A 19086-nucleotide genomic window follows, 5' to 3' on the forward strand; every position below is an offset into this window, starting at 1 on the left:
TGCCACACTGAACCAGCTAGCTTAATAAGCCGCCTTAATTTGGCTTAATTTGCGGGCGGCCACAGGGTCGTATGAGTAACGTTTAATTGCAGGCCAAAACAAAGGCAGCAGCAGCAGTACTCGCAAGAATTTCAGCTGGAATTGCTCATTACGAACGGGCCATTCCTCGGAAATAGCTTCAGTAGCGGGCCGCAATAACAATAACAATAATAATAATTAAAAACCGATTTTTTCTTCATTTTTCGCTTCGTTTGTTGGCTTGGCTTGGCCGTAAAAACAACAAGTAACTGGGCTATAAACACATGCCGCATATGTGTGTGTATATGTGCTCACTATATAAATTTGCTTAGTCAAGCGGCCATAAACGGCGCCCAAAATACCAAAAAAAAAAAATAATAATAATAATAATAAACTGGGCGCAGCAATTTGCCACAAACCGAAACAGAGAATTAAAAACATATAGATCTACAAAACAGATAGCAGCTAAATATTATTGCAATTAATAATTTAGCAATAAAATTTAGCACCCGGCGCAGGAATTATAACAGCGGCGATTAACAATTAAGCCTTGCCACTTAGGCAGATGCCAACAGCAAAATAACAAAAAACAACAACATCAAAAAATTACAAGCAATGGCAAAAAATGTCTGTCCAAATTTTGTTGCTTGCCGCATTAGCAACTGCAATTGTTGCTGCTGTTGCTGCTGCCACTGGGGTTAGGCAACAATTAAGCAATTTTCATAATTACAAACAATGACCAATTTTTTGACACGCTTGCAAAGCGCGCAAAATTTTTTTTGATTTTAACCAGCGGCAACCTGCAGCAGCAACCTGCCACAACAACGGCCAGCAGCAACATTGCCGCTACAAGTGCAACAGCAATTGCAGCGGCGCAAAACGCTGATTTGTGGCTGGCCGCCAGTTGATGCATGTTTAATCAGTTTTGCTCGCAGAATAAAGAAAATTTAACCTGAAATGGTTTTGGTGTAAAATTGTATGCCTTGGGGAAATTGATTTTTACATGTGCTACCGCAACTTTTTATATGATTTAATTACTTTATGTGAAGGCCAAACTCTTAAGCTTTAATTCAAGTACCACTTACCAGTTAATATTACTTAAAGTTTTTTTTTATACATTTTTTTACAATTTAAATTGAACGAAAATTACATAAGTATTAAAAATGACTAAATAATGTGTTCTTACAGGTTTTTCAAAATATTGTAGAAGATAAATATAAATATTTGCAGAAGAGTAATTTTTCCAAGTGCAGCTAAACAGAATCAAGAGTTTCTGTTTTAAGTAGCCAAATCTGCAGAAAAGCGCATGCTCACATGCTAAATGGCCCACTAACAATCCAAGGGGCTAGGAGCAGGAAGTCTGTTTCAGCTTCCACCTGACAACAATCACGTGCCCAGTAAATGTGCGGCGGACAATTGACCAGCGGCTGCCACAGACGTGTTGTGCATTAGAGTTGCGAGTATAGAACGGCGAGGCGGGGAGCTGAACCGATTTATATAATCAGCAGCGACACAAAACGTGGCAACATACTGCAAATAATTCGCCGCTTTGGGCAATCTAAAACAATTTGCGTTTTGTGTATCGGACAGAAAAACACCGAAAAATACGAGAAACGATTGCAGGCTTGAGGTCCCAACATTTTGCGTGCTGAGCGATTGGGCAACTGGCTGGGCAGTGGGTGCAGTGCAGCGGTTTTTTGTCCAGACTAAGAGACATCTGAGCCACGTTGTCCCACCCGCAATTAATGCATAATAATTGCGAACGAAAAGCGAGTCGAGTCAGCGAATCGAGTTGCCGCAAAGTGCGGCAAGTGTTGCGAATGCCGGCCAAGTCTCTAGGGTCTTCTGTGGCCACACGATATTAAATAATAATTGTAACTGTAAAGTGAGCTTAACGTGAGTGCATCAAAGCATAATCTCTCTTGCAACAGAGACACAGATACGGACACAAAGATACAGATATAAAGATATATAGATACAGATACAGATACAGATACGGCCGCAGACGGATGGAAGCCAAAGCGCAGACTGTAAAACAAAACACAGAAAAATATTCATTGAAGAAAAAAGCCAGCCAACAGACAGACATACAGACAGTCAAACAGACAGACCGAGGAGTCAAGAAACTTGGCTAGTACGTAAAACATACCGCCTTATAATTAGAGCAGAAATTCTGACGTTTCTATTTCAATTTTCCAACAAACGCCACGCAAAACTGCCACGCCAAGTGACGTTTTGATTGAGTGATTGGCAACAAGACGTGGTCTTCAGGCCCAGTACTCTTCGGACCCGGTAGCCAACCAGGCAGCAAGTGTTTGCCCACTGCGGTCGCTCCATTCCGATGCCGATGGTTGCAAATATCTGCATACCAGGCTCTGCTGGAATAGCTGAATGAAAATCGTTGTGAAAGAAGGTCTCGAGTTACCCTCGACAGCGATCCGCTGCAGGTTGCTGTCGCACTCCAAATCCGGCACGTAATTCAAGCTCGGGAGAAATTTTCATTGCACATAACAACAGTTTCAGGGCACAATGGGCCAAATGACAAATTTCTTGGCATACATTTAGAAATTCTTTATTTTTTCAAGAACCACTCATGTTTGTTTTGAAACAAGACAAATTGGGGCTTCAAAAAATTAAAATTAATGAAGATTAAATATTTTGCATAATATTTCACCGGAATATTAGTGACAGTTAACAACAACAGACACGTTTAAGGAAGGACTTCCTTTAAGAATTGAAATCAAATAAGTTATTTAAGATTATTTGGTCAATAAAGCTGCACTACTATAAAATATTGCTGCCATATGAAGAACCTCTCCAGCTAAAGCCAATTAAACAACAAATTCACCTTTTGCCCATAGTGCAGATGATAAAAAAGTCCCTGGTCTTGTAGCACCGTTTATAATTATCATAAGACAATTTAGCAGAAAAGCAAAAACGATGTTGGGGCTGCCACACCCACTTTATGCCATACGAGTTCCAAGTGGTAATTGCACCAATTTGAATACGTAATAAAATCGAATGAGCAGCAAATCGATTAGCGATCTAACGCGCCCATTGTGTGGTCGTATCGGATCTCTTTTTTTATACATTTTTTTCTTACCCTATGCGATCAGAGCGTTATATAGCCAAAGCTATAGCTTTAGCTATAGCGCACGAGCTAGACGCCGAGACGTTTGTCCGGCTGTCTGCCGATCGAATCGGATCGGATCGGATCGATCGACTTGCGGATACTGCCACCGCTCAATGTGAAGGTCAGTAGGTGGCGGCCAGCAACTGCAAACAATCAATTAGACTGAATGCCTAAAACGGTAAAAGCCATATGTGCACTGTGCACCAGATAATGCGGCTGGGTAATGCTGTCGATCAGGAATATATGGGTGTGCCGGTGCACCGAGCTGCTCCCAGTCGGGCCTCAAGATCAAGGTGAAACTGGACAGGGAACCGGGTGAGCAGAGGAAGTGCTTAGGTTTCACGCAAAACTTTATGGAAGTTTCGAAATATATTTGCGATTATGTTTTAAGTGGTTAACTTTATGTCAAATAGGTTCAATAATAATAATACATTTTATACGTATATATACGATTTTACTTTTGGATTTATGTAGTTGAATAAATAAGTAGCAAATAAAATCATTTTAACTAATAATTATTTTGGAAATTTTTTTTTTTTTTAACCTAATATTAATTTAATGCAGCTGGAAGGGATTTATTTGAGACTTCTTTTAACTAAATATCATTTGCAGAAACAAATTCAAGAAATTATAATAGAAAGTTTAACTACAAGCGGTCAATCAATAATTTTTTTCCAAGAAACATTAAAGTCATAAATTTTCCCCCAATTCGGCGATCGATGGCCATTCGAAAGCAGCTTCGATGGCTGGATTAGTGTCGCCTTAGCTAATGGCTTGTGGAGCAGATATGTCGGCCAGATGCTAGTGCTCATTGTAATTGTTAATTGCTTTCTTTAATGTCAGTGTTCCGGGACGGTGACGAGATCAAGTCCCACCCACGCCCCCAAAAAAAAATGAAAAAACTAGAGCTTCGGCAGTGCTCCAATTTGATTTGGTCTGTTTTGACAGTCTGCAGTTATTGTTTGATGCGCTGTCCAAGTGATGAGTTCATTAAGTGTGCCATAATTGAGCCTTTAATGCTAAAGCAGGGGCCTCGTGAATGGGCGTGCGTTTTGACAGTCAGATTGACTGACTGGTTGGATGGTTGGTTGGCTGACTGACAGCCTGACACTGATGGGCCAAACAGTTGTGGTCCGTAGCTTTGCTTTTGGCCCAGTGAAATAGTGAAATTGATACAACGAAAGTAGGCAAGCGCGAACTAAGCCAACTGCTTTGATGGCCACCACTTCCTGCTTCGCACAGCTTCTTTTTATAAGTCCCGCTTAAGTGTATTGGGTTTAATGTGCACCCATTTTAATTAAAACAAGGGCTTGGTTATCTGGTTACCCACTAAACTGGTAAGACCTCTTGGCCGCGGCGCTCCTTTCGAAGCTCAGTGAAATTACTGATATTTGATGCCATTAGCACAAATTTAGGCATCTGCAATTGCTAAGCCCACGGCTCGATCATATTGATTTCCATGTCCGCGCGTGGCGAATCAAATCGAATCGAATCGAATGGAATCGCAGACAAGTCAAGACTCAGAGCCAGGCCAGATGAAATAGATCCGCTTTAATATCGGTAATTAGGACCACACCTATGCCATATTCAAAGTGATTTTTATTACAATCGCAAGCTCTACAAACGTTGTTTAGATTCTGACTTATTTTTATTTTTTATGTTTATGGCAGCTGCCTTTTGGCCGAAACTCGATTAGTTTCAATTTGCCGTTTGTGTGGTAGTATGGCTTTATGGCTATTGTTGACCAGAGTGTGTGTATATATACGTATATTTTGTATCTGCATGCTGTTTTATGGAAACTGTCTCGGCACTATGGTTCCATGGCCGGGGCACTTGCATATCACACGATAAGCTGACCTTAAACTTGCCGGGCCGCTTTTGTTGTGGAGAATTTAAATAAACCATGCAGCGGTCAACTTCTATGTGCAATTAGTTTTCCCGTGTATCTGTCTCTATCTATCTCTCTCTCTCCCTTTTTTCCCGTCTGCGTGGAAAGTCGGGGGCTTTTCATATTTCAAATTTCGTGGCGAGCTGGGCATCAGCAGGTGGTCCCTGCTGCACCGCCGCCAAAAGCTAATTGTGTTTTTCTCACATTTGCAGTTAGGCACCATTCTGTATCTGTGAGATACTTGTACTCGTACTCGTACTCGTACTCGTACTCGGACTCATATGTGCGCTTAAAACAAACACACAATAAATTGCCTGTGCACAGCAGGCGACCAGGCTTCGGTGGTTGTGTTTGATGGTGGTTTCTCTAGCGGTGGTGCTGCGGTTCTACTTCCATTTCATTTTGCATGCTGTAAATTAAGGCAGGTTGCTTGCCCGAATGCGATTCCTGGTAATGGAGGAAATCGTTAGGATTCAGCTATTAAATACGTATAATTGCTTGTTAGCGATTGCGAGTGAGTATTATAAGCTCACTGGCAATTGCAGACGACCGGCGTCTTGAGAGAGTGAAAAAAACCCAAATTGAATCCACGGCCAAGAACAGAGCACCTTCTATATAATTTTCCCGTTTTCCGCATTTTTTTTTTGCCATGTAGTAACAAATAACATAGTGAACAGAAATAAATTCGTATATCATGTAAATGTCCAAGACGGTGGTAAAGTTTTCAATACCCAGTTAAATTATATATGTACAATCTTATGTTTTCATAAAAATGTACCTTTTAAATTGATTGTATGTTTCGTTTTGTTTTCTGGTGCTTTATGTCTTAACTGGACTTCGAATGTTCAACCATTATTGCCATTGTATTTTATAGAAGTTTTTTGGATACAGAATTTGATCGTAGGATTTAGTTTAAACCTTTTTCGCTCAGTATATGGCTAGCAAATAGTTTCTTTTTGCTGATTCCAAATGTATCCCATGGATCTTCATGGCGATTCTCGGGCATTGGGCTGTCATCGGTGCCATTGCGTTCGCCTCCCAGTGGCTACCTGTGTTTTCTCTCGCTGTCATCGGATCTGCGGCCAGTTATCTCACATTTGTATCCGCTGACCAGCTATCAAGGCTGCATCGCCTTATGACTACCACATTTTCAAATCCCCCAACCGGTTGGCGACTCTCAGAGCCAACTCGACGACAACTGGCTCAGAGCTCATGCTTCATTAGACGTCACATTTGGCAAACTCCGCGGAGTGTGCAAAATCACTAGCAAAAGCAAAAGCAAAAGCGAAAACGAAAACGAGTCGTCATCTGACAAGGAGATCAAGATGCGAGGATCCCAGATACGGCAGATTTTCCCAGCGATTTTCACCAGCGCGCCAACTAATGAAGGCAAAGGCGCAGAAATTAATTTTCAAAACGAAAATATGGTCTACGGAAAATTCGCATAAATAAGCCAGCGTTTTTGCAGACAGGTGCGCTCAAGTAATGGAAAGGTAGGAGGATCAGGGGCGATCTTTGAGCAAAATGGTAACTCGCTCATGCAGATTAACAGTTGGGAAAGCCAAAACGTTTTGGAGTGGACCACATGTGGGCTGAGCGATGAGCTGGAGTGTCTGCAATTGCATTTCGGAGGAGGAGTGCGCTGTGGGCTGAGTGTGCATAAATAAATGCCCTGCCAGTCGCTGTGGCAGCCCATTTGCTGTTCGGTTGCGCCCCTGACACATTCAAGAATGTTCCAAGTTGCTTCCGAGTCGCTTATTCATTCAGTCGATTGTTTGCCCAGCGCAAACAACTAACTTTGACTTTGAGCCTGGCTCTGAAGTCTGAGCCAAACTGCTAAGAGCCAACAGCGACTGCCGCCAAGCAGTCTGTTGACTGTTTTCAATACCAATTTGGTGGCAGCCAACACAGGCGCTGTTGTCTCGCTCGTATTAGTTTTAAATGCCACATTGGCATTGGGCAAACAACATTGAAGCGGGTCAAGTCGAAGCTCAAATACCCTGTGTCCGCTTGGGGCTCACAAAGAAACATACAAATAAAAAATAAATTGCTAATGAAACATGTCATATAACCATTTTGTTCAAAGTTTATGTCTTTAAAATCTTTATTACCATATTGACAGGTAAAAGTTTACAAGCTATAATTTATATCCATAAAAAAATCCTTTTAAATTATTATTATTGAAATACAAATTTAACATATTTTACTGTAGGCTATTATCAGCACAATTTAAACTGTTTTTGTACAAACCAATTAAAATAATATGAGCAACAATAATAAAATTAAATTCATAATAATAAAAACGCTAAAACCAACTTTTAACCGGTCAAATTCTAAACTATTTTTCAGTTTACAACGTAATTATAGATTTACATGAAAAAAATAGCGAAATTTGTTTATTAAATATTTGAATGTTACTAGATAAAGGATTTTGTTCTTTAAACACGTAGAAAAATATGTAACATTTTTTTCATTGATTTGTCATGTATTTATATCCATTAATGAACATATTAATCTTTGCATTTTAGAAAAAGAAAAATAACAATTAAAAATTAATCTTGTTTTGTTTTAATTTGTGTTATAATAATCGATGAACTAATTCATTAGACAATGTATAGCTTTATCGGGATAGTAAGCTTATTTAAATATACTATAATATAAGGCTTTTTAAAAATGTGGGTTTCACAAGAATCACATATGGCTTTCAACCAGAAAATTCCAGCCTAAGAATAACACAAATTCTACGACATTTTTTGTTGTGTGCAGGCAATAGATCTTTGACCAGAGTCAACAAGAGGCGATCCGCGAGATAGCCCCTGGCTAATAGCTGGTCACCAGCTGTGGACAGCTGTCCCCTGGCTTCTTGGCCAGTTTGTCGCTTTGTTTGTTTGCCCCTTGTTGTTTCTTGTGTTCGCTGTTTGCCGTTTGTCTTTTGGGCCTAAGCGGCGTTAATGCGTACGGCAAACACTCGGGGGGACCACCGGCAAACAGCAGCTGAGCAGGAGCTATAGGTTGGATTCGAAGTTGGAGTTGTAGCTGGAGCTGGAGCTGGAGCTGGAGCTGCAGGCTACCGTTAGCCACCGGCCCGGGGGCTCTGCTAATTGGCCAGAAAGCAGCAAATAAACTAAAAAGAGAGTTAGTGACTATGCGAGATACTGCTTGCCAGAAATTCTCAAGTAATTATGAAAGTTTCACTTTTTGCCAGGGGTTTTTCTGTTTTTTTTTTTGTTTTTTGGTTTTGGGTCCATGGCATGCGCCATTCCAAACAAGAGAAGGAAATTATGCAAAAGATACACAAAAAGCTAAATGCGAAATGCGAAATTTTTCAGCTGCTTGCCATTTTTGGCCATGGCAAATTGTTTGCCCAGTTGTTGTCCGCTACTGCTAAGGCGATGGCTTCAAAAGTTGTAAATTAATAGGCGAAAATACGCGAAATCTCGACACAAACAAACACATACACACAGATGGAGCACTTCGGCAATGGGTGAACGCCCATTGCGGGTCTTTCAATCAAATGGCCGAAAATGGCTCCTATAAATTGCGGCCCATGCATTAAATGTGACTTTTTTTTGCCTGCCAGCGGGGCTGCGGCACTTACCGAACAATAAACATTCATTTTACTATGCAGCTGACAGAGATTTGTGGCAACAACAAACGGCTGTCAATTGCCAATTGAAATTTATGCAGCCAATCCCCCTCGATACCCCTTGTTTTTTTACCACCATCCCCATCCATCTGAGCCAGAACATTTCCAACTGGGTGTGACGACAGCAGCGACACTTGAGTCAATTTTAATTATGTGTACTCGCAGGCCGGCAAATAATGACGTCGGGGGTTGCCCAAAAATGGCACAGACAACATGGCCGGAGCACTTCGCCGTCCACTTTTTAGTTCGTTTTTTTTTTCTGTTGGCCACAGTCCTGTCTATCGTTTGTCAAATCGCCTTAATAGTCTGCAGCTGGAAAACCCAAAATGCCAACTAAACTCCAACACGATCTGTTTTGTCATACTCTTGCTGGGGAAGTTCTGCTACAGGGTGGAGAAGTATGTCACTATAAATAAGTAAATAGTTACACAAGGATCAGAAATGTTGAAAAATACTGTACATTTTAAACACAAGTTTTGCGTATCTTAAAAGAACTCGAATGGTCATCTTAAGTTGATGTTGATCTTATCCTCGCATTTAAAATACTAAACAATCTTATTTAGATAATTAAAAGATCTAAGAATGGATTAGACTTGGTAATTTTTTTGATATGGTCTTAAGTTTATTTTCTTATTGGATCATTTTTGGTCAAAATATCTTTAAAATAGAGGTTTAGCACAATATTATTTTTATTTGCTTAAATAGGGAAATATTTTAGTCATTTAAAAACAAATAATTATACACCAGTTTCAATTATCTGAAATTGATTTGAGGTTTTTGCGCGCCAAGTATGTTCACCTATCTTGCAGGCTGGAACACATGCATTATTGGTTTTTGATCGCACTTGTTTTGCATAGAGGCCTCGCCCATCACCACCAAAAACCACTAGCACCACCAGCACCACCGGCACCACCCGCCCACACGCCCACAAGGCGTCGAAATGGGCACGGCTGCCATTTTGGGTGGGTGTTGTGCTCTCAACACTTTCGCCAGCACCAAAAACCATACCTTGCAGTCGATTTCCCGATGTCAATTGGCTCTTTGGCAGGCTGCACCGCAAATTGCATTGATTTGTGTGGGAATGCGGCGTTAATTTGATTTGATTAATCAAAGTGCATGAGCTCAGAGATTTCACCCGAGATCGAGGTGCCCACAACAGAGATTCGACATGTGCCGCCGGGTCGTTGGGGAGTTTGTGCGTTCTTTTTTTTTTATTTTTTTATTTTTTGGTTGCAGTTTATGTATATGGCCAATAATTCACTCGGGCGGCCTAACGGTTTATTAGCATAAATAAAAATAAAATTGATATGTTTGAACTATTTCCTGCAGCAATGCGCGCTACAATTTTCGTACATGACAACCAACAACCATCGGCCAACAGCCGACAACGGGCAACAAGAACAACCTGCAGCAACTTGTGGTAGTATCTTAGTGGCTGCTGCCACAGATTGAGCCCGAGCCAAAGACGTGGCCCAAACGAGCTGCGACTAAGTGGACGGAAGGCAGGCAGACTGCGGAATTGGTAGCCGCTGCAACAAAATGTTGCGATGTCAGCCGGCCAACGACGACCACGACGACGAAGGCGGCGCATGCAAATGGGGTTAGGGTATAGAGGTATAGAGGCATTGGGGTATTGGGAGAGGCTTAGCCAGCGCCGTATCTAATGGTTATATAAATTTGGCACTTCATGTAGTCCACAGTCGTCGGCAACTGGCTGTTAGCCATAGCCGTCGTTGTTTAAGCGCTTGTTTAGACCCCGAACATTGCCTTGATTCGAAACAATATCGAGCGGGGGGATGACAAACGACAGGAAAAGGCTGGGTTCACTTGTAGATCGGTCGAACGATTGCGAGCCGTTGACTTGTACTAAGAATAAGTGTATTATATAATAACTATGGTTCCATAAACCGATAAGCTTTTAGCTAAAACTAATTAAATTAAGTTTTCATTACTACAAAATTTTAAACGTTTTTAATAAGTAGTATTTTATAATAACTATTCTTCCATAAACCGATAACTTTTTAGCTAAAACTAATTAAATTAAGTTTTCATTACTACAAAATTCTTACCCTGATTGGTAGAAATATTTTAAACGTTTTTAATAAGTAGTAATTGCAAACTACACTTTACCACTACTGTATTTATTAGGTTTCCCAAGTTTGAGAGGTCTTATCCTTCAGTTCATAAGCTATACTATAACATACTATGTATCCAAATAAATACAAATTTTTGTTCGCCTCCGTGACATTTAGAAAATATTAAATACAATTTTAGTATATTATGTAATTACTTAGTCACCCGAAATTCGGAAGGTTTTGCTAATTATTTTCTGGTAAATTTTCAACATTAAATTGCAGTACAGAAAAGGTACAAATATTTGTAAAAAATGTGTTAAAAGTACCTTTCAATCTGCTGCATTGCACCACATCTTTGCCACGCCTCTGCCGGCTGGAAACCCACTTGGATGGCATGCCAATCGTGGTTTTTTCGCCTAGTCTCCACCTGTGCGGAGTGACATGTTAATTTTTACAGGCCCAGAGACAGAGCGGGATAGATACAGACACGCAGCTGACACGCACGTAGGCCAGTCACTCACCGGCTCACTGGCCACGCCCCCAGCGCCAAACTATCCAACTCATTGGCTTAGTTCGATAAAGTTATCATTTATGCAAATTTCCCTGACAGCTTTGACAAAATCGAAGCGAACGTTTCGAGAGGCGGTATGCCGATAGTTTTTTCGGGGATCAACTATTTCGGGCCACCAAAAAATTTCCACACCATTTGCATAAAACGTCTAATCAGGTGATTATTCTGCATTTTTTGTTGCTTTTTGTGCTGGCCATTCGGCAATTTGCAGCTTTTCTTGGGCAGTTCGATCGAAACTACTAATGACTCAGTAGCAGGAGCACAGGCTAATCATATGACTGTGTGTGGCCCGGCAAGCAGCGTCTAATATGCAGTTAACCCACAAATGCCGGGCCAAAGAAAAACGGCTAAGACAACACCAGCTATTATTACCGAAGGCAAAAAAAAAGTGATTATAAAACCAACAACGGTCGAGAGCCGGCGGACAATGGGTATCGGCGCGGGCCAAAAGCTGCGCAAACTGTAATTGATGATGAAGAAAAGAGATCGATCATATTGTGCGAGCGCATATCAATCACGACCACGACAAAATGTAAGCACAAACACACAAGTGATTCGGGCCGGGCCGGGCCTACCTGGCGTATGCGTAACGTGTGGCATTTGTGGCTTCAGTGGCTTCTACCTGACCATAAGCCATAAGCCATACGCCACCAACCACCGAGGGCAGCAGAAATGTTTAACCCGGCTAACCGGGCGTATGAGTAATGTTCAAGTGCAAATACAATGAGCCGAGGAAGAAAACCGAATCACACAAATACAAACGGCGAAATATAAGTGTAATAATAAGACCCCGGCATTCCATTGAAACGAGTTTCATATTAATTGGCCTTTTCATAGCTGAATATTTGGTTCGGTTTCTTTCGGTTTCGGGCCTTATGCGGGTTCAATGGTTTGTTCTACTTTCTGGGCCACCCCAAGATTACATGGCGAAATGAGAAATATGCTGTTGCTCCTCTTTTGAATCATTCAAATTGCCGAAATTCGTCCCCAGGGTTAAATCTTGGACCCAATTTCTTGGCCGGCACTTTTTATTTGCTTTTGACCATTTCTTCATTGTTTGTTTTGATTAATTTTTCGTTGCTGATCGCTGTGTTGTTGCAAATGTTTAAGTGGAACAGAAAAGATTTGGCTGGCAACTCGATGCTTCCGTTGCTAAACGATTCGAATTAAGATTCCCTGGTACTTCTGTGAATGAAATCGAGAAATGGACTCGCATGAAATGGAATGTGCTGTCCACGGCGGAAATGAGCAGAGCTCAGCTTTCTTTTGGGTGTGTTTTCGCATTTTTCTGTGCCAACGATTTGCAATATAAATACCCCAATTTCACCTTTGCTACCGATAATTCCCTAGATGCGGCTTAATTAAGCAGAAACATTTTACACTCGTAATTAAAGCAACGAAATCGTTTTTGCCATGAACAGTCAAAAATACCAAATAAGTTGAACAAATGTCAGGCCAAAGAAGCAGCCATACAAAAGGAATAAAAACACTTGAGAATCTTTATGCAATAAATCTTTATTTTTACGGCAAGCCATTGCAAGTCGGGCTCTGTACAAAAAAATCAAAACACTTGTTGCTGTTTTTGTTGCCGTTGACTGTCTTGTTGGCTCATTTGACCTTTATTTCATAGAAAAAAGCGTCGATGTCTGCATTTGCCGTCTGCAATTTTGCGGGAGAGAGCAAAGAACCAGTTGGCTATTGATCATCCCCTGCCCCTTTACCCGGCACCCCCTTCACGTATAGTAATACTATGTTGCCAAGAGCCCAGACCATTGATACCAACACCAGCTCACTGCACAGGCCATTGCCTGTCATTGCTGGCCTTGTTGTAGTTGCTAACAAAGCTGGTGTAAGCTGGGGAAAATAAAGGGTGAGCTGGAAGAGTACCCTGTAATCCTAATTTGTAGAAGGTAAAAATAATCCGGAATTTATTATGAGGCTTCTTTATTTCTTAACATATAACTAAACTATCATAACTTCAACTTTAATCTATATAATAAGTTCACTTTTCAGGAGGTTCCTAAATAACTAAATAATTTACCGATTTATTTAACTCCATCCTTATAACGCATTTAATATAAAAATTCATTAAATACGCGAAGGTACATAAAATTTAGCTGTTAGGGAATACAATTACCATAATATTTCTTAAGTAATTGTTAGGGCCTTAAACTAATATCTTAGTTTAGTTTCGGTCTGTTTTTAAATAAACCGTAAATTAAAAAAATATGACATTTCTCTGTTACTACATATTTTCTATCTTAATCCACCCGAAGATCACATTATGCAGTTTTATATACCCCACACCGATTGCACCTGCAGAAGAAAAAGCCGTTAAAGTCATTTCGCATCATTAGTATGATATGTGCGGCTGTATGGGTGTTGATTTCTGATTTGCGAGCAGGTGTGAGTGTGGCCGAGTGTGAGAATTACTAAATGCGCATGTAAATCCAGCCGAGGGGAGTGGAATGAAGAGTGTAGATGTTGCCAGGCATATACATTCGTCGAGGCATTTAATATCCACCTTGACTTTGATAGTCCGTGCGTCCGTGTGCCCGTAAATTAGCCGCAGTTAGTGACCCGGCGTGGCTGCATTGGCATATTTCATGAGCTAAATGCATCATTAGGCGGTTTGATTTACGGCACACTTGTTTTGTGGATGTAGGAAGCGATCGGGAGCGGATCGGATCTGATCGGATCGGTGGATGGGATTCGCACATATCCGCCGATGGCAGCGATAACCAAATGTGTTAGCCGCCTGGGCCATTTAATTAAAATTGAAAAGATTTTTTATGCCTTCGGCCGAATGGCCAATTGCGGCAAACAATTTAATTAAAATTTCGTTTGATTTTCCCCCAGCATGAAAATGGTCAGCCAATCTGGCAGTGGCAGTTGCTGCCAAACGGCGGCCATTTGTGTTTCGATTTTGGCCACAAGCGTTCGGCGGTTTTTTCAGTCGGTTTTTGGTCAAAACGAGATCGCAGCAAGTGGCACGCAATGCTGCTGCGGACTGCTGCTGCATTAGCGCTGCTGCAGTAGCTGCTGCTGCCAAGGAGCCAACTGATGCGTATCGAGCGGCATTTTAAATGAAGCGATTAAAATCGAACGCCTGCACAGTTACACATTTGGCCCCGCGGCACCTGCTCACCTGCCCACCTGCCCACCACTGCATCATTGCGTCCGTGCACCACTGCATCCGTGCACCACTGCACCACTTCCCTCCGCCTGAGTGTATCTTTTAATTCAATCAATTTTTCTCACAGCTACCCGTTGGCATGCGAGCATCGATCATGTAAATTGAGATTGAGTTACATGATCAACATGACATCATTCGGGAATCCGCAATTTCCCTCGCTAATAGACTAACTCCACAACTTACCACATCTAATTTAAATTTGCACAGAGAAAAATAGTATTAAAATCGTTTTAAAGAGGTTTTAAGATTGTATTTTGCATTAAACAATGCATAATTTAAATGTTTATTTATACTTCTTGTATTGTTATTTTTTCTTGCTTCCTACATATGCACATATAATCTTTATGAATCATTAAACAAATAATCATTTTCTAATGCTTCTACATTATTTATTAAAGGTTTTTCAACACCCATAGTAATTATGAAAATCTTGGATTACCATTTTTGTATTTCAATTGACTCACACAATATTTCTCGGAAGTCCGAATTTTTCTATCTTTGACTAAAAAAGTCCCCCAAATATTTTTGGTGTTAAAATATTCATAATTAAAATTTAAAATAAATGTTGTAGGGATTTAAAATGCAAAAATCCAAATGAAAATTTCAAGTAAAGGTGGCATTTGGTTTTTTTCCTCTGCACTTCAGTCAGACAGTTTCGTGTGGGTTCATTAGAATAAGCAAACATTGGCGGGCAGAGAAGTATCAAATCGTATAGCGGTCAACGAGCGAGTGCGTGTGGAACACCCACAGTTGGATAAACATTGACGCGGAGCAATTAGAGCCCCGAGACAAGCTGGCAAGTGGAAGAGAGTCTGGCCAAGAGCCGAGAGCTATCTGGCTAAGGCATTACCGGTGTATCTGCGTTATTTATGCGCCTGCTTGCCTTCTCGCACACACAACACCCCTTCGATGGACGATTGTCATTGATTTATGCCACTAATTGTTATTCATCGCACCGTAGGTGGGCTCACCACCATCCAATATATAAGCACCACCACCCCAACATCGGTCCCCTTTGGTAGCTGTTCTATATCGCGTGCTGATGTCGCATTAATCAGAGGGGGGCAAAGACTGGCAGCCAAAAAACTACATCACTTAATGATTTGTTTTTGGACCCTGAAAATGGGCTACCAAAAACGGTTGGGTTACAGCATCATAGACCCATTTCCCCACTCTGTAGACCGTTTCGTTTAATGATCGCCTACGCAAAAACCGCTGCTTCAGATTTGTCTCATGTCAGCATAAATTTGTCTTAATTGATTTTAAATTCGGGCATTCTCATTGTTGTTTTCAGATTTTATGGCCACTTGCAGGCCAAATTTGAATCTCATTCCTAGCGAGAGCTACAAATAAACAAAAAAAGCATCTGAACTAAAACAAGAAATTATATTTTTCCGCTTTTAGGCTATGGCATAGCTAATGGCGTTCCAAAACTAGTCCGATGTTCGTTTTGATTGAGCATGAATATGCATGCTCAGATAGCTAATTCAATTAACGAGCCCTAACGACTTTATCTGAGTTATTTGGGAAATCGAGCGTAGGGAAAGACTTGGCATACTGCCCATAAATGTCACATTGATTAATCCCTTTGCACTTGCCAGATTTACGTTGGTGTAACAATCCAAGGGCGGCAGATCACCAAGCATTTACATAGAAATTTCTTTATAATATCACATATACTCTCCATCTCAGATAGCCATCGAAAATGTTGATTTGATAATGATACAAAAGCAACCACATGCTGTGCAGGGAAATTAGTTTGTTGGCTATCTTTATAGGCTGCCAATCAAAATAAACATATGTAAATAACCTCTAGTTTATTTCCACGCATAAATATGGTGATATATATAATTTACATTTGATTATTGGAATGACGTAGCAAGATCGACTGTGGACACATTTAAGGCAGCAAATTATCAAAACGAAATTGCACCATAAACAAGCCAGTTGAAATGTAAAAATTATGAACGGCAATTCAGCCCAAGATGCAAACAAGATTCAGACTAATGGATCGTACCGTATCGTATCGAAACGGATCGTATCGAATCGAACGGATCGTCGCACGCTTAATGGCGTGAATTATTTACTGATTTTAATGCCAAGCCAATACCAACACCTCCTAAGCCAAAAACCAATATCGATCAGACAGACATTGCTGCGCCTTTGTGATTATGTGCTGCATTGATTGTTGTTAATACTTTTGCGGCATGTCATTGCTTTTATTTAAAACAAATCGAAAATGTTTAAATGCCGCCTTTAGCTTTTTGAAGTTGGAAGTTTGGTAGTTTGGTAGTTGGGAACGCGGGACATTGCCCAATGGCTTACAGTGGCTATCTATCGGTGGCATTCGGTGGCTCGTTTAAGGTGTGTCCCGGCCCGAGACCTTATAAAAATAAACAACAATAAGCAGAGACAGAGACAGAGACAGAAACTCTGGGCTATGCGTTAAATGCCGTGTATGTGGAGCAGTTTGATTTTGTGAAACGCCCCGCTTCGTAAAGACAACAATGAAACGGCCTAAAAAAGATCAACAATAATTTTTTCGGCTGAGTTAGCTACTTAAATAAACAGAGATCTCTGGACTGAAGTGGTTTGTGTCATGCGGGGGGAGATAATGAAAAATAGCGGCATCAAGTCGAACAAAAATAAACCACTCTTTGGGATATTTTAATCATAATAATAGACAACAGGCACAAAAAGCTGACAAGGGCCTTTGTCCGAATGTCAGTCTTAATAAAGGCGCAAAACTTTATTTTAAACGTTTTTTAATGACGTCAATGAGTTTGCAATTGTTTCTGTGTATGTGTGAACCAAAATTGGGCAATTTGAATAGGCCGCACCACGCATTTTCAGCTTTTTGACTTTAACCCAATAAAACTTTTGTTTTGGCTGCCTTAGGTTCTTTGCGCTGGCTTAGTTTCCTCAACAAATTAGAGTCGGCCAAACTGAAACCGAAACCCAGACGAAATCCTGATCCGACACCCACAACATGGCATCACGTACAAATATCGTCAGCACGATTTTGCACTATTTTCAAATCCAGCCAACACCTGCGCAAAAAAATAAATGGGAAATATCTCAAAGCTGGAAAATTGAAATGAAAATGGAGATGGAGATGTGAAGAGATCAGCGCAGATCACGTTGAACATGAAAAGCATGAAAAGAGTTTTATACTTTTCAGATCCCACTAAATAAAATTCAAGGGTTCGCACGGAATATGGGTGAGGCTTCCTATTTGGACTGGAGATTTTGCCCCTCAGGGGATGCAAATTGTTTTGCACTTGAAAACGAACGAGTTAAAGGCGAGGCGTTGGAGATCATTAAGCTAAACGCACGACATTTCCGTTTTAATCAACCACCCGCTACCAGCGAAATTAACTCAATTCACAAAAGCAGCCAAAAAATGGCAGAGACAAAAAGGGTAACGAAATGACTGGGAGTCGTGAGTAGCAAATATTTAGGGGTCTAACCAAAATTTGGGTACCCTTTCGAAAACCTTAATATTTGGCTTATTTTTAATTTAAATTAAATCCTTAAAATATATTCTAAATAAATACCACATTTTCTATCAGACATTACATCCTCAATTTAATTTTTTTGATAGACGAAAACCTTGCTGGCAACGGTGTTAAGATTACTTTACACATTTTCCCGTAAAATATTTTATAAAGGCAATCAAAGCAGATAAATGTGCCCACATAACTCTCGGCCATGCCATTATTCCAATCAACCGAACATCCAGCTGCATTCCTATCAATCTCCGCGGCACTTCTTCCACAGCTCCCCAAAGCAGCCAACACGATCTGCAGAAATGTCTTGCGGAAAAAAGAGTAAACATAAAAATTAACTTAGAAAAAGAAAAAAAGAGACGACGGGGCGAGAAAACGGAATTTCATGGCTCAATGAAAAGGCCAGCTGAAGCTGAGGCTGAAGAACTAATAAACAACAACCACAAGAGAGCAGTCATGGCTTGGAAATATAGTTCATAGGCATTGTGATTGCCTTCAATAAATTGCAAATAATTTCGACCTCATTTCGCTGGGCCAGCCTAGCCACACGGTCACGGACAACGCCCCACAATCCCCCGCCGACACCTTCAAATTGATATAGCCACCTCCACAAATCCGAGCACTGCGTGATATAATTTCTAAGATCTATAGACAGATCTCGGAGTGGACCAAAAGTATTTCCAGAGACCACGCACATGCTCGGGATTTAGTGCGCCGTCATAAATTTTCCAGCAACTCCGTTCGACTTCTTTTTAATTAAAATGCTATCAAATGTCAAGTTTACATGGCCGGAGCGCCAGCTGCGTCGAGGAGCAGGCAAAAGCAAAGCAAACACTTGTCATCTTGACAGGCCAAACAAAGCGTGACAGACGCAGGGAGAGATTAGGGGCAGGGAGCAGGGGCAGGGGCCAGGGGGCGCCTAACGAGGGTCATTCAATGAGTTGAGACTGCATTCGCATTTGCATAGGATACCCACACAGACGGCGCACTGCACCTGGCAAATGTGGGCTCCACTCGTGGACGCGGACTTGGACATGTTTAAGTAATTGC

At 41.0% G+C, this 19086-nt stretch overlaps 1 protein-coding gene across 1 annotated transcript in view; it reads left to right on the plus strand.

Moving 5' to 3' along the window:
• The window catches only part of LOC108051568 (putative uncharacterized protein DDB_G0277255), a 65848-nt gene that overhangs the window by 19085 nt on the left and 27677 nt on the right, over window positions 1-19086 (plus strand). The gene's annotated exons all lie outside the window — the stretch shown is intronic.

This window comes from Drosophila rhopaloa, unplaced genomic scaffold (assembly GCF_018152115.1).
Source record: "Drosophila rhopaloa isolate 14029-0021.01 unplaced genomic scaffold, ASM1815211v1 contig_178, whole genome shotgun sequence".
NCBI classification, from domain to species: Eukaryota; Metazoa; Arthropoda; class Insecta; order Diptera; family Drosophilidae; genus Drosophila; species Drosophila rhopaloa.